We start from the raw sequence: 15,566 nt of genomic DNA on the forward strand, positions 1-15,566 counted from the left end.
AGTGGGGGGTATTACGTAGTGCATAGGTGCATGAATGAGTGACTCACTGTTTGTATGTGTTGAAGACAGCATGTGTGCAGGATTGTATGGGTGGATGAGTGTATACATGGGTGTGTTAGTGAGTGAATGACTGTCTCAATAGTGTCTTTATGAGTAACTACATATGTTTTAAACTAGTATATGTGACTATTGGTGTATATAAGTGAGTATATGTGAGAGTGAGAGATTGGAAGAGTTCCTGTATGAATAAGTATATGTTTCTATAAGTGATTGTTTAAAAGACTAAGTATGTGTAAGTTTCTGTAGAAGTAAGTGTGGTGGTGTGTGTATAACTGTATATGCAAGTAAATGGATGTTTGATTCTTTATTAGCATGAGTGACTATGTGTGTGAGTAACTCTATGGATGAGTGGCGTTGTGTAACAGGATGTATAGGTGTATGAGTACATATGATGAGTGACTACATGTATGAGTGACTGTATAGGACTGTTGGCGAATGAGTGGAGATGTATGTGGATCTTAGAATTACTGAATAGGTTGTTGTAACTGGTATTGGTATGTCCATTGTTTTGAAAATGTTAGTTTCTATTTTTGAATGTGTGTATCTTAGGTTATATTAGGGGGAGAGGAGGTCTGCCACTCTATCACAAGGATGATGTCATCAGTGATGTCATTTGAGATGTCATCAGTGATGTCATGAGTGATGTCACTGACCATGTCATGAGTGATGTAATATGTGACGTCATCAGCAGTGCATTGCGGGCGCGCGAGTTAGAGTTAGCTGAACTAACTATAACGGGGGAATTTCAATGATTTTGTACGAGTGAAAAGTCCAACTAACTATAACGCCCCTGAAACCTATGGTTTCTTAAGTGAATTTCAAAGGTTTTTTAAATGCTAATTTCTAACTATGCCTACAGAGATAGGACATGTGAAGAAAGAAGAAAAAACGCACAGAAAGAAAAAAAAGAAATGCAGAAAGAAGCAACAGAAGTCCTCAAAGACGAAGAAAAGTGCAGGAAGAAGGATAACGTGCAGAAAGAACAAACAGAAGAGCAGAAAGAAGCCTTGTTGCAAAATCATCCTGTACCCTCAACTTTTTCAGACGGATACTGGTGGTAACTGAGTCTGACTAACCAGTCCTAGAGCCAGTGCTATGTTAAAAGACACTCAGAATACAGTGAAAACACCTACATACACTAGGGAACACTTTGCGTGGGGTCCCCCTGTGATTATCATGACCTCCTCTGTAAGCCCCTAGTATATAATAGGGCTGGGGATTAAAACTACCTCTTAAAACGGGCCACAGGGCGTGTTTGCACACATCACCTCAGGCCCCGTCCCCTCCCTTCCCCACTGTGTAAACACGCCCTGTGGCCGTTTTAAGTTGGGAGATTAAGTCCCCTTGAATCCTGAGGGTCCCTAGGGTCCAATTAGCCCACTAGGTACCTCCAGTAAGTGCCACAGAGCTGCGTTGCAGAGAGGTGTAAAAAGTTGCACGGCCTGGACCAACTCTCTGCAACGCAGCTCAGTGGCGCTTACTGGAAGCCCCAGGGGCCCTCAGGATTGAAGGGGAATTATTTCCCCAACTTAAAACGCGCCATAGGGCGTGTTTGCACACGTCACCTCAGGCCCCGTCCCCTCCCTTCCCCACTGTGTAAACTCGCCCTGTGGCCGTTTTAAGTTGGGAGATTAAGTCCCCTTGAATCCTAAGGGTCCCTAGGGTCAAACTAGCCCACTAGGTACCTCCAGTAAGCACCACAGAACTGCGTTGCATAGAGGTGTAAAAAGGGCGTGGCCTCAGAACACCTGTCTGCAACGCAGCTCCCTGGCGCATACTGGAGATACCTGTTGGGCTAGTTGGCCCTCAGCGAACCTCAGTATTGAAGGGGAATTAATTCCCCAACTTACAACTGGCCAGGGGGCGCGTCTGCAGAGTGCTGCAAGGTGGGGGCGTGGCCTCCGGCATGATGCCGGTCTTTTATTTATTTTATTTTTTTAAGAAGGAGGGCTGTGTGGCCCCCCTTCTTTTTCTAGTTTATTGGCCCTGGGAACCCCATCCCCCAGGGCCCGCACCCTAATTTTTTTTTGTTGAAAAAAATTAATTTGGAAGGGGGCTGCTTGGCCCCCCTCCCAAGGCCTTAATTGGCCCCGGGGACCCCAACCCCCGGGTCATGACCTTTTTAAAAAAAAATATTTTAGGAGGGGGGCTGCGTTGCCCACCTCCTCAGGCCACTTTTGGCCCCGGGGACCCCATCACCCGGGGCCAGCCTTTGTTTTTTATTATTTTATAAAAAAATATATTTATAGAAACACCTAGGACATGCTGGACAAACCGTATGTACCTATCACCATGACGATTTACGTGATATTAATTAAAAGGCGACTATGCATACAATGAATTCACGTTGAATGTATTTACACCGCTAGTGAAGCTCAGACGTATCTGACGCCCTACCGTGCCTAATCCCGGTGCCCCCGCCCGTGGGTACTCTCCAAGTAGACACCCTTGTCGTTTATTTATGCAAACATGGGTAGCTATTGACAGGCACATTTAATAACCACGCACACCAAGCCATTCAAAGGGTATTCGACAAAAATTCGACCAAACTATGCAAGAAACCCCCCTCACGGTTAATAAAACACACATCCACCGCAGGATGTGTAATACTTTTTATTTTACTCTCTGGAAAGGAGACAAACCTCACTTGAGAGTCACAGCATGCTCCTGGCTGAGCCCAATGCTGTGTTACACCCACCAGTGCCCGCCGAGTGCCACACACCTCTGTGTTGTATTCCACCAGCTAGTGCGTATGCTATGACACTCTCTAGCCCATGTGCACTGTACACCACCCCGTGAATAAGTCATGCCACACTTGCCTTCGCACGGGTTATATTGCCCCATCTAACGTGCCTTCCTCGATGCCTATGTTATAACGCACAGCGCTATGCCATACATATTACAATCTGGGATCCATATCTTTGTCACAGTGCATATTCAACGTTAGACTCCCCAGCACATATTTTATATTACAACTTTAGAGACTAGTTAGGTTACACAACACTGCCCTGTGCATATTACACTCCAAGGCGCATATCTCATAGCACGCGCTAGTGCCTGTGCTATCTCGCGCTCTCCAATGAATCTGTCATTGCACACAATGTATTGCATATTATATTTCATGCCCCGGTTCATCTTATATCACAGTTTTTGGGGCATAGTTTATACCATATACTATATCTAGTTTTCATTTTCAATCGTGCTCTCAGGACTATGTTCTATATAACACTGCGTCCACCTACCCTTTTCACGGGCATTACATTTTGCGATGGGGGGTGGAGGGTCAGGGGGTGTTTCTGCCAAGTGAGCCCGGAGTCACAGTCACAAACGTCCTCTTCTTCCTGAATAAAAGTGAGATTATGCTGCATACTTGTTCATATTTTAAGTAGTTTTCACAGACACACATTTTGAAAGCAATAAAGTTCCTAATACCCACCTTCGATGAACAGTTAGCTTGCTGCCCCATCCACCTCCTCCCTATCCTCTGTTGTCTGAATCCATGGACTAGCCTCCTCCCTCCTGCCATGCATGGTATGATGTGCTGCCACTGCCCTCCATTTAGCATGATGTACCAGTCCACTCCTCCTGCCCTCCATTGCCCAATTCTGTGGCCCATCATTGACCTCCTGCTTAGCCTCTGTGCTTAGCTTGCTGCCCCTATTCTCCTTCCCCCTGCCCTCCGATGTCTTTGTGCATGCCCCAGCTCCATCCTTTTGACCCACCAAGTTCCATGGACCTGCCACTCCTATCTACTCTGAGTGTTCTGTTAAGCTGCCACTCCCCTCCCAACTGCCTAGCATTGTCAGATGACTGTAACCTGTCCCTGCCACCTCCACCCTGCCTTTCCACATGCCATGCCCCTATCCCCTTCCTCCTGTCCTCCATGGTCCATTTTACTGCCACACCCTTCTGCCCTCCCTGGTCTGTTGTGCTGCAACTGCTCCTCCTGCCTGCCCCGCACGGTCTGTTGTGAGGCCCCTTCTCCTGAACTCTCTTGTCTGTGCCCAGGTCCTTACCCTCCCTTCTACCCTCCATGGTCCTTTGTGCATGCCCCTGCACCATCCTTCTTGCCCATCATAGCCATTGTGCTGCCACTAACCCTCCCGCTTGCCATGCATGGTCTTCTGTGGTGGCATGGCCCCTACCACCTTCCCTGTGTGGTCAGCTAGCTGCCCCTGACCCCCTCCCACCTTCCCTCCGTGGTCTGTGTGTATGCCATCATAGTCTCACTGTTGCTCTCCATGGTGTGTCTTGTTTCTAGTGCCCATCCTGCCTGACCTCCATGGTCACCTTGCTGCTCCTGCCCTGCCCCCTTGCCCCCAGCCCTCTGTTTCCATGTGCAGACCCCTATTCCCTCCCTCCTGGTTTGTCTGTTCCATTGTAATGCCCCTGATCCGTCCCTCTGCCCTTTATGGTCTGTTATGCTGCAGCTTTCTCTCCTGTCTGTCCATTATGGTCAGCTAGCTACCATTGCCTCTTTCCCCTCTGTTCTCTGTTGTCCATGTGCATGGTCCTGTCCCCTCCCTATTGCTTTCTATGGATTGTTGTGCTGCACTCCCGTCCCGCATGCCCTGTGGGGTGTATTGTGCTGCTGCAAACCCTGATACCTGCCCTGTAGTGTCAGTTTGGTGCACCTCTCCATGTCCCTCCTGTCCTCTGTTATCCGAGTCCATGTCCCTACCCCAATTCCTCCTGCCTACCATGATCCAATGTACCATACTTGCGAACATTTTGAACTTGGTAAGAGGGAGATTTTGAAAAAAAAACTGGGGTATTGATTTTCCCCTTTGAGTTACATTGAAAAAGAGGAGATTGTAGACAGGAGACAGATCAAATAAAGCCCATTTGAGCTTAAAAACATTGGACGTTTCCTGGCTGAAACGGGTCTGTTGGCATGTATGGTTGTACTACCACTGCCTCTTCCTTCTGCCCACAATGGTCGATTAAATTGCCACAGCCTCTCTTGCCAGTCCTGTATTGTTGGTTTGTTGCCCCTGCCCCCCTTTCCACTGCCCTCCATAGTCTGTTGTGCTGCCACTGCCCTTCCTGCCTGCCCAGTGTGGTCAAATTGTTGCCTCGGCACTCTCCTACCTGCCTTCAATTTTCAGAGTCCGTGCCCCTGGCCTCTGCCTCTCAACAGTATCCCAATGAACAACTAGATTGCTAACATTCTATATTTATTAGAAAAGTGTGGAACGCCTGACGTCATCTTGATGTAATCAAAACAGTAATACCTAGAGCATTTCCTTTAGAAATTACATATATAAGAGGGTCTTATTTGCATCAAAATTATGGTTAGTGCTCTAAAAAACTAAAATGAGGACATATTTTCTGAGTTTTCAAATAGCGACAAAGAACTTTTAAATTATTTGTAATCTTTATGGTTTTTTATCCAGTTGACCACTTGATTAAATGTTGCACTTAGGGGAAAGGATGTGGTGTTACTTCCAGAGCTGCAGACTTTGCAACTGGGGAACCAGGTTGGAGTTTCTGCTTCTGCTCAACATTCTGTGATTCTGGTCAAATCACTTAATCTCCCCATGTCTACAACCAAAATGAATTTGATCTTGTGTGATGTAACCAATGCTCATGTAAAGCACTCCAATACCTGACAAGTCTGCACTATATAAAACTGGAAATACACAAAAAATAAGTGTTTTGCACACTTCTGTCATTGGGCTACATGTGGGCTACATCTGGGTGATATTTGTGCTGCATTTAGACTCTTTTGTGTCTGGTGGCCATCTTGGGAGATTTATTTGTTATGAAGTTTCCTAATTTCCTCATTTACTGCAGTCTCCTCAGTAGGAAATGCTTTCAGTTTTTTACTTTGATTCCATCAAGAAGGTATTCAGATATGTCACACATTTGCCATAAATTCTGAATGTTAGCACTCTAGTTGCTCATTAGATCACTGTAGTAAAGTTACTGCTCACCACGGAAGTCTGCTGCTGGTATTAAAAGTGCATGTTTCAGTCTGCATATCAGAATTATTTTAATGAAATAGAAGAGGATTTGAGAAGTCACTCAAAATGTGCCCTAATTTTTCTTTCTTCAGCACTAATCATAATTTCTATGGCAAAAGGAACCCCCTCATTGTGTCCCTTTTTGAAATTAAATGTTTTAAGTGTTACCAGTTTATTCCAATCAAGATGGCTTCAGGTGTGCCATACTTTTGTCATAAGTAAGACAGTAAGCGCTCTAGTTGTTCTTAAGAACACTCTGGGACATTCTGTCATTGGGCTATACTTGGGCTACATCTGGGTGATATTTGGGCTACATTTGGGCTCTTTTGTCTCTGGTGGCCATCTTGGGAGATTTATTTGTTATGAAGTTTCCTAATTTCCTCATTTACTGCAGTCTCCTCAGTAGGGAATACTTTCAGTTTTTTACTTTGATTCCATCAAGAAGGCATTCAGATGTGTCACACATTTGCCATAAATTCAGAATGTTAGCACTCTAGTTGCTTATTAGATCACTGTAGTAAAGCTACTGCTCACCAGGGAAGTCTGCTGCTGGTATTCAAAGTGCATGTTTCAGTCTGCATGTCAGTATTTTGTTATGAAATAGAAGAGGATTTGAGAAGTCAAAATGTGCCCTAATTTTTCTTTCTGCAGCACTAATCATAATTTCTATGGCAAAATGAACCCCCTCATTTTGTTCCTTTTTAAATTAAATGTTTTAAGTGTTACAACTTTATTCCAATCGAGATGGCTTCAGGTGTGCCATACTTTTGTCATTAGTAAGACTGTTAGCGCTCTAGTTGTTCGTTAGAACACTCTGGGACATTCTGTCATTGGGCTATACTTGGGCTACATCTGGGTGATATTTGGGCTACATTTGGGCTCTTTTCTCTCTTGTGGCCATCTTGGGAGATTTATTTGTTATGAAGTGTCCTGTATTCCTCATTTACTGCAGTCTCCTCAGTAGGAAATGCTTTCAGTTTTTTACTTTGATTCCATCAAGAAGGTATTCAGATATGTCACACATTTGCAATAAATTCTGAATGTTAGCACTCTAGTTGCTCATTAGATCACTGTAGTAAAGCTACTGCTCACCACGGAAGTCTGCTGCTGGTATTAAAAGTGCATGTTTCAGTCTGCATGTCAGAATTTTTTTATGAAATAGAAAGGATTTGAGAAGTCACTCAAAATGTGCCCTAATTTTTCTTTCTTCTGCACTAATCATAATTTCTATGGCAAAATGAACCCCCTCATTGTGTTCATTTTTAAATTAAATGTTTTAAGTGTTACCAGTTTATTCCAATCAATCAAGATGGCTTCAGGTTTGCCATACTTTTGTCATAGGTAAAACAGTAAGCGCTCTATTTGTTCTTGAGAACACTCTGGGACATTTTGTCATTGGGCTATACTTGGGCTACATCTGGGTGATATTTGTGCTACATTTGGGCTCTTTTGTCTCTGGTGGACATCTAGGGAGACTTATTTGTTATGACGTTTCCTAATTTCCTCATTTACTGCAGTCTCCTCAGTAGGAAATACTTTCAGTTTTTACTTCGGTTCCATCAAGAAGGCATTCAGATGTGTCACACATTTGCCATAAATTCTGAATGTTAGCACTCTAGTTGCTCATTAGATCACTGTAGTAAAGCTACTGCTCACCAGGGAAGTCTGCTGCTGGTATTCAAAGTGTATGTTTCAGTCTACATGTCAGAATTTTTTATTTAAATAGAAGAGGATTTGAGAAGTCAAAATGTGCCCTAATTTTCCTTTCTGCAGCACTAATCATAATTTCTATGGCAAAATGAACACCCTCATTTTGTTCCTTTATAAATTAAATGTTTTAAGAGTTACCACTTTATTCCAATCAAGATGGCTTCAGGTGTGCCATACTTTTGTCATAAATAGAACAAAGGAAGGTGCCAATGCTGCACTACACTTTCAGACAAATTTAAACAAATGAACTGACTTAAACAGATCCATTTTGTCCATTTTATGGTTAATTTTAATCAAAAATATTTTATGCAATTTTTCTTATTATTTTGCACGGTTGTATTTAGAATGATTCAGTGATATACACAAAAAATCAGAGGAAACACATACAAAAATACATTTCAAATATTTACATTACATAAACACGTAAAATGTCCACACAACTAGCATACCTCAAGCAATCAGACAATAGACAACATTCAATTGGCAATTTATATTTATATACAAAAAGCAAAACATCAATGAATAACACTTGTACTGTTAGAAAAGCCTATTTTAAAGAGTTTTTTTTATGTTGAAGGCGAAGACAAGTCAGAGATAGGTCTACGCGTTTCGTATCCCTTCACCGGGGATTCTCATCAGGACCAAAACTTTCAGGGGAACAAAAACATATACAGAACTGAATTAGACCATTGACCCTTCCAGTGGGAGTTTATTTGAAAGAAGGTTGCTAATTTTCAATTCGGAGTCTTACCTACACTTTGCGGTGGCACACCCACGAGTTAAAATGGATGGTGGTTAGCCTTCGAAAGAACGCATCTATAAACGGTAGAATAGAGAAAACAGTGTTTTAGAGTAGGAAAAAAGGCAGAAAGAACAGCCTACGTCTACCCTAATGGCTGATGGCTAATGTGACGGCTGATTCGTGGGACAAACTTACAGGTAGTTGTCTGAGGTCTCTCATATAAACGTCCGTGGTTCCTCACTCAGCCTGGGCGACAATGGCTTGTACTGTCTTGGGGCAGTCGAGAGCAGCGAGTCGGTGTTTATTCGGCCGAAAACTGCATCAAAAGCAGAAACATATTCAGTGGGCAATTGTATTCCGAAATGTTGAGTCGGAAACTCGAACGCATGCTCACAGCCTCCTGCGAGGACGAAATACCTTTTTATTCTTCTTCTTTGGAAGCGCCCTTGGATCCCAGCTACACCGTGCACGAGGACCGGTGTTTGAGCGCTGCAACAATCGCCATTTTGTAATTCTTGGACGATAACGAATCACGAGTCAGTGCTTCAGGGGGTTATGGGACTTGTAGTTCGGCCACAATTTTTTCTTATGCCAATGAGGAAAAACATATTGCCCCACTTTTTGGAGGGCAGATGGTGGAAGTCAATTCAAGCGAAGACAAGTGGATGTTCCGGTCTTTTCATTGTGCGGTAGCGTTTTACCTAATTATTCGTAATTACAGCACAGTGAATGGCGTTCTGATCCAGCAGACAAGGGTTATATCAATTAATACAGATGCGGCCGTGTATGGAACGTAGCTGTACTGCTAATGGATAGTGTCGGTCCATCGGGCGTGTTCGAGACAAGAACCTAGTTGGTGACGGCCATACCTGGCTGACTGGAGAGACAGGTCGCCGATGGTATTGTCACAGATTAAAAATCTCGGATAGCTCATTCAGACCAGCCACTGATGTATTAAACTTAATGATGAGCATCGCTTCTCTCTTCACTAATTTGGCGTCAAGGTCGCCACCTCGGTCATCCTGTGTGACTTTTGAGATTACTGTCCATCTCACGTCTCTTTCAGTGTGATTTTTGTTAAGCCAATGGTTCACCAACGGGGCATTAGGCACGTTCTTGCGTATCCTTGATTTGTGTTGTTGTATCCTTGTCCTTATCTCCTGGTTTGTTTTCCCAATATACAGTTTGTCGCATGGGCACAATATTCCGTAAACTACAAACTTTGTTTTGCAGTTTGAGAAGGAGTCATGTTTCCAATGGACCCCCTTGTGGGTAAAGAAATTCCCTTCGATTGTGGAATCGCAACAGACACATGTCCCACATTTATGATGTCCTTGTATTGGAGGCAAATTCAGAAGACTTCTTAGATCCTGACTTTTGGTTTTTGGCAGTGCAGCTCGGACTAGCTGGTTGGCTATGCTCTTATCTTTTTTAAAAGCAAATAGCGGGGTCTCTTTGAGTGACACATCAAGATCTTTAATCAAATGCCAACTTTGAGAGATGGTCTTTTTGAGCCAGTTAGACGTTGGGCCATAGGTTGATACACATACAATCCTGTTGGTTTTGGATTTGACCTTTCTCTCCAGAAGTGCTTCGCGTGGGGTCCACCAAGCACGTTTGAGTGCTTTCTTTAGAAGTTTTTTGGGGTATCCTCTCTGGAGTAAGTTGTTCTTTAAATTTTCGGCATGGTGTAGGTATTCATCTTTGAAGCTACAATTTTGGCGAATTCGCAAGAATTGGCCGTACGGCAGGTTATCTTTTAGGCTGCGTGGGTAGTGTAATGCTTTGTTCCTGTCCGTTTTCTTCTTGTAGAGTGTAGTTACTAGACTGCCGTTGCTAGGGTAAATTTCCACGTCTAGAAAAGGGATCTTATATTTGGAAAAGTTCAAGCTGAATTTTATGTCAGATGTTCTATTGTTTAACCAATTGACAAACTCATGGAGTTGCATTTCATCACCAGTCCATGTTAGAAACACATCGTCGATGTATCGGACCCAATTCGTAATGTAGATTGTAAAAGGGTTGTTGTTATAGACGAATTGATCCTCATACTTAGACATAAACAAGACTGCCAGCTCTGGGGCAAAAGGACACCCCATCGCAACACCTTTGGTTTGTAGAAAAAAATCATCTTTGAAACAAAAGTAGTTGTTCTTAAGGGCAAATGTGGCTAGTTCCATAATGAAATTCGTCGGGACCTTTTCAGGTTTAGGTCTACTGTTGAGGAATGACTCCAGGACTGCCAGACCCTCATCTTGTGGGATCTCCGTATAGAGTGAAGTGACATCCAATGTTGCAAGGAGATGAACATTTTCTTCAAAAACCATAGCGTTAAGTTTGGCCAAAAAATCTGTGGTGTCTTGCATATATGATTTAACGTCCTTCATAAAAGGTTTGAGAAAAAAGTCAACGAATTTGGATATTGACTCATTTAACGATTCGCACCCCGAGACTATCGGGCGTCCTGGGGGACTCTTCTGATCCTTATGAACTTTTGGAAGTACATAAAAGATTGGTATCCTTGGATTTTTATTCCTTAAAAAATCGTATTCCTTTTTTCCAAGGAATCCTTGATCAAAACCTTTTTGTAGAATGTTAAAAAGTTTGCCTTGCATTTCAACGGTGGGGTCCTTTGTGAGTTTCCGATAACAATGTACATTGGAGAGTTGTCTCATTACTTCCATGGTATACCGTTCGGTGGCCCAGATGACAATTGAACCACCTTTATCGGCTTGTTTGATTACTATGGACTGGTCGTTCTTAAGTGCGGCCAGCGCTTCTTTTTGCGCTTTCGTTATGTTGGATTTAACGAATCTCTTCCTTTTATTTTCTGCTTCGTTGATAGCTGATAACACAACTTTCTCAAAAAGGATAACCTCCTTAGGTGTTTTAGCTGACGGGGGGCAGAAAGTAGATTTTTTCCTCAGGCCTGTTGTTTCACTGTTCTGTTCGGCAGGGTTATCCGATTGGTAAATCTTGCTCTGCCTCGTTGTTTTTGGCGGCCCCGTCCTAAAAAAGACGGTTGTTGGAAATTTGATTGGTAATTCTGTTGAAAGTTGCCACGCCTATTAGAATCGCCACTTATATTGATATTATCCGTATCACTTCCACTTGAAGATGACGTGGTATCAGAAAAGGTGATAAATTTTTGCCTCGATCTCCCTTGAAAGTCCAATAAGAATCTACGTGATTCTGGTCTGGTGTAAAAATCCAATTGGAGGTATGGATAAACTTTTTCCAATGAAAAAGACTTCCTATCTTTCTCAAACTGGGTGCTCTTTTGGTTGATTGTGAAATCCTTGAACTCCAGAATATCCTTATCAACCTTCTCAAGCAGTGCCTTTGCGTCCGTGATTAGTTGATTGGATTTTATTTCGTTCTCAAGGATACCAATTTCCTCCAACTGCTGTTTTGAGAGTCTTTGTGCTGTTTCCACAGTTAGCACCATTAGATCTCTGCTACATTTTGTTTCGATCTGACTGTAGCCTTTTTTATAGATAGGGTCCTCTGTAAAAATAACCGGAACGTTCCGTATTTGAAGGCCACCTGGGATAGTTCCAGCTCGCAGGTGTTCAATTAGAAAATGCCCGTGTAGGTCTGTCCTAATTTGTTTTTTCTTTAATCTGATAAGTTTGTCAGATTCGTTATTGATTTTGGCTGTTACAGCAGCCAAAATCAATTTACCACGTCATCTTCAAGTGGAAGTGATACGGATAATATCAATATAAGTGGCGATTCTAATAGGCGCGGCAACTTTCAACAGAATTACCAATCAAATTTCCAACAACCGTCTTTTTTAGGACGGGGCCGCCAAAAACAACGAGGCAGAGCAAGATTTACCAATCAGCCATGGGAAATGTCCACGAGACGCCAAAATTACAAGAATTAAGCACACAAGTGGCTCTGTCCTGGCGGGAACCACAGATACAGAACAGCTCACCGATTTTCAATCTTTCAGACAAAACACTGACACAGGATGAACTGGGAGTATTGGAAAAAGGTTTATCATTTGTGCCATCCAAAGCAACAAATTTCGTCCAATTAAAGACGGAATTCATCGAATTTTGTCGCAAGATACGTCTAATCACGTTCTTTTCGGATAACCCTGCCGAACAGAACAGTGAAACAACAGGCCTGAGGAAAAAATCTACTTTCTGCCCCCCGTCAGCTAAAACACCTAAGGAGGTTATCCTTTTTGAGAAAGTTGTGTTATCAGCTATCAACGAAGCAGAAAATAAAAGGAAGAGATTCGTTAAATCCAACATAACGAAAGCGCAAAAAGAAGCGCTGGCCGCACTTAAGAATGACCAGTCCATAGTAATCAAACAAGCCGATAAAGGTGGTTCAATTGTCATCTGGGCCACCGAACGGTATACCATGGAAGTAATGAGACAACTCTCCAATGTACATTGTTATCGGAAACTCACAAAGGACCCCACCGTTGAAATGCAAGGCAAACTTTTTAACATTCTACAAAAAGGTTTTGATCAAGGATTCCTTGGAAAAAAGGAATACGATTTTTTAAGGAATAAAAATCCAAGGATACCAATCTTTTATGTACTTCCAAAAGTTCATAAGGATCAGAAGAGTCCCCCAGGACGCCCGATAGTCTCGGGGTGCGAATCGTTAAATGAGTCAATATCCAAATTCGTTGACTTTTTTCTCAAACCTTTTATGAAGGACGTTAAATCATATATACAAGACACCACAGATTTTTTGGCCAAACTTAACGCTATGGTTTTTGAAGAAAATGTTCATCTCCTTGCAACATTGGATGTCACTTCACTCTATACGGAGATCTCACAAGATGAGGGTCTGGCAGTCCTGGAGTCATTCCTCAACAGTAGACCTAAACCTGAAAAGGTCCCGACGAATTTCATTATGGAACTAGCCACATTTGCCCTTAAGAACAACTACTTTTGTTTCAAAGATGATTTTTTTCTACAAACCAAAGGTGTTGCGATGGGGTGTCCTTTTGCCCCAGAGCTGGCAGTCTTGTTCATGTCTAAGTATGAGGATCAATTCGTCTATAACAACAACCCTTTTACAATCTACATTACGAATTGGGTCCGATACATCGACGATGTGTTTCTAACATGGACTGGTGATGAAATGCAACTCCATGAGTTTGTCAATTGGTTAAACAATAGAACATCTGACATAAAATTCAGCTTGAACTTTTCCAAATATAAGATCCCTTTTCTAGACGTGGAAATTTACCCTAGCAGCGGCAGTCTAGTAACTACACTCTACAAGAAGAAAACGGACAGGAACAAAGCATTACACTACTCAAGCAATCACCCACGCAGCCTAAAAGATAACCTGCCATATGGCCAATTCTTGCGAATTCGCCGAAATTGTAGCTTCAAAGATGAATACCTACACCATGCCGAAAATTTAAAGAACAACTTACTCCAGAGAGGATACCCCAAAAAACTTCTAAAGAAAGCACTCAAACGTGCTTGGTGGACCCCACGCGAAGCACTTCTGGAGAGAAAGGTCAAATCCAAAACCAACAGGATTGTATGTGTATCAACCTATGGCCCAACGTCTAACTGGCTCAAAAAGACCATCTCTCAAAGTTGGCATTTGATTAAAGATCTTGATGTGTCACTCAAAGAGACCCCGCTATTTGCTTTTAAAAAAGATAAGAGCATAGCCAACCAGCTAGTTCGAGCTGCACTGCCAAAAACCAAAAGTCAGGATCTAAGAAGTCTTCTGAATTTGCCTCCAATACAAGGACATCATAAATGTGGGACATGTGTCTGTTGCGATTCCACAATCGAAGGGAATTTCTTTACCCACAAGGGGGTCCATTGGAAACATGACTCCTTCTCAAACTGCAAAACAAAGTTTGTAGTTTACGGAATATTGTGCCCATGCGACAAACTGTATATTGGGAAAACAAACCAGGAGATAAGGACAAGGATACAACAACACAAATGAAGGATACGCAAGAACGTGCCTAATGCCCCGTTGGTGAACCATTGGCTTAACAAAAACCACACTGAAAGAGACTTGAGATGGACTGTAATCTCAAAAGTCACACAGGATGACCGAGGTGGCGACCTTGACGCCAAATTAGTGAAGAGAGAAGCGATGCTCATCATTAAGTTTAATACATAAGTGGCTGGTCTGAATGAGCTATCCGAGATTTTTAATCTGTAACAATACCATCGGCGACCTGTCTCTCCAGTCAGCCAGGTATGGCCGTCACCAACTAGGTTCTTGTCTCGAACACGCCCGATGGACCGACACTATCCATTAGCAGTACAGCTACGTTCCATACACGGCCGCATCTGTATTAATTGATATAACCCTTGTCTGCTGGATCAGAACGCCATTCACTGTGCTGTAATTATGAATAATTAGGTAAAACGCTACCGCACAATGAAAAGACCGAAACATCCACTTGTCTTCGCTTGAATTGACTTCCACCATCTGCCCTCCAAAAAGTGTGGCAATATGTTTTTCCTCATTGGCATAAGAAAAAATTGCGGCCGAACTACAAGTCCCATAACCCCCTGAAGCACTGACTCGTGATTCGTTATCGTCCAAGAATTACAAAATGGCGATTGTTGCATCGCTCAAACACCGGTCCTCGTGCACGGTGTAGCTGGGATCCAAGGGCGCTTCCAAAGAAGAAGAATAAAAAGGTATTTCGTCCTCGCAGGAGGCTGTGAGCATGCGTTCCAGTTTCCGACTCAACATTTCGGAATACAATTGCCCACTGAATATGTTTCTGTTTTTGATGCAGTTTTCGGCCGAATAAACACCGACTCGCTGCTCTCGACTGCCCCAAGACAGTACAAGCCATTGTCGCCCAGGCTGAGTGAGGAACCACGGACGTTTATATGAGAGACCTCAGACAACTACCTGTAAGTTTGTCCCACGAATCAGCCGTCACATTAGCCATCAGCCATTAGGGTAGACGTAGGCTGTTCTTTCTGCCTTTTTTCCTACTCTAAAACACTGTTTTCTCTATTCTACCGTTTATAGATGCGTTCTTTCGAAGGCTAACCACCATCCATTTTAACTCGTGGGTGTGCCACCGCAAAGTGTAGGTAAGACTCCGAATTGAAAATTAG

This window comes from Triturus cristatus, chromosome 5_2 (assembly GCF_964204655.1).
Source record: "Triturus cristatus chromosome 5_2, aTriCri1.1, whole genome shotgun sequence".
NCBI classification, from domain to species: domain Eukaryota; kingdom Metazoa; phylum Chordata; class Amphibia; order Caudata; family Salamandridae; genus Triturus; species Triturus cristatus.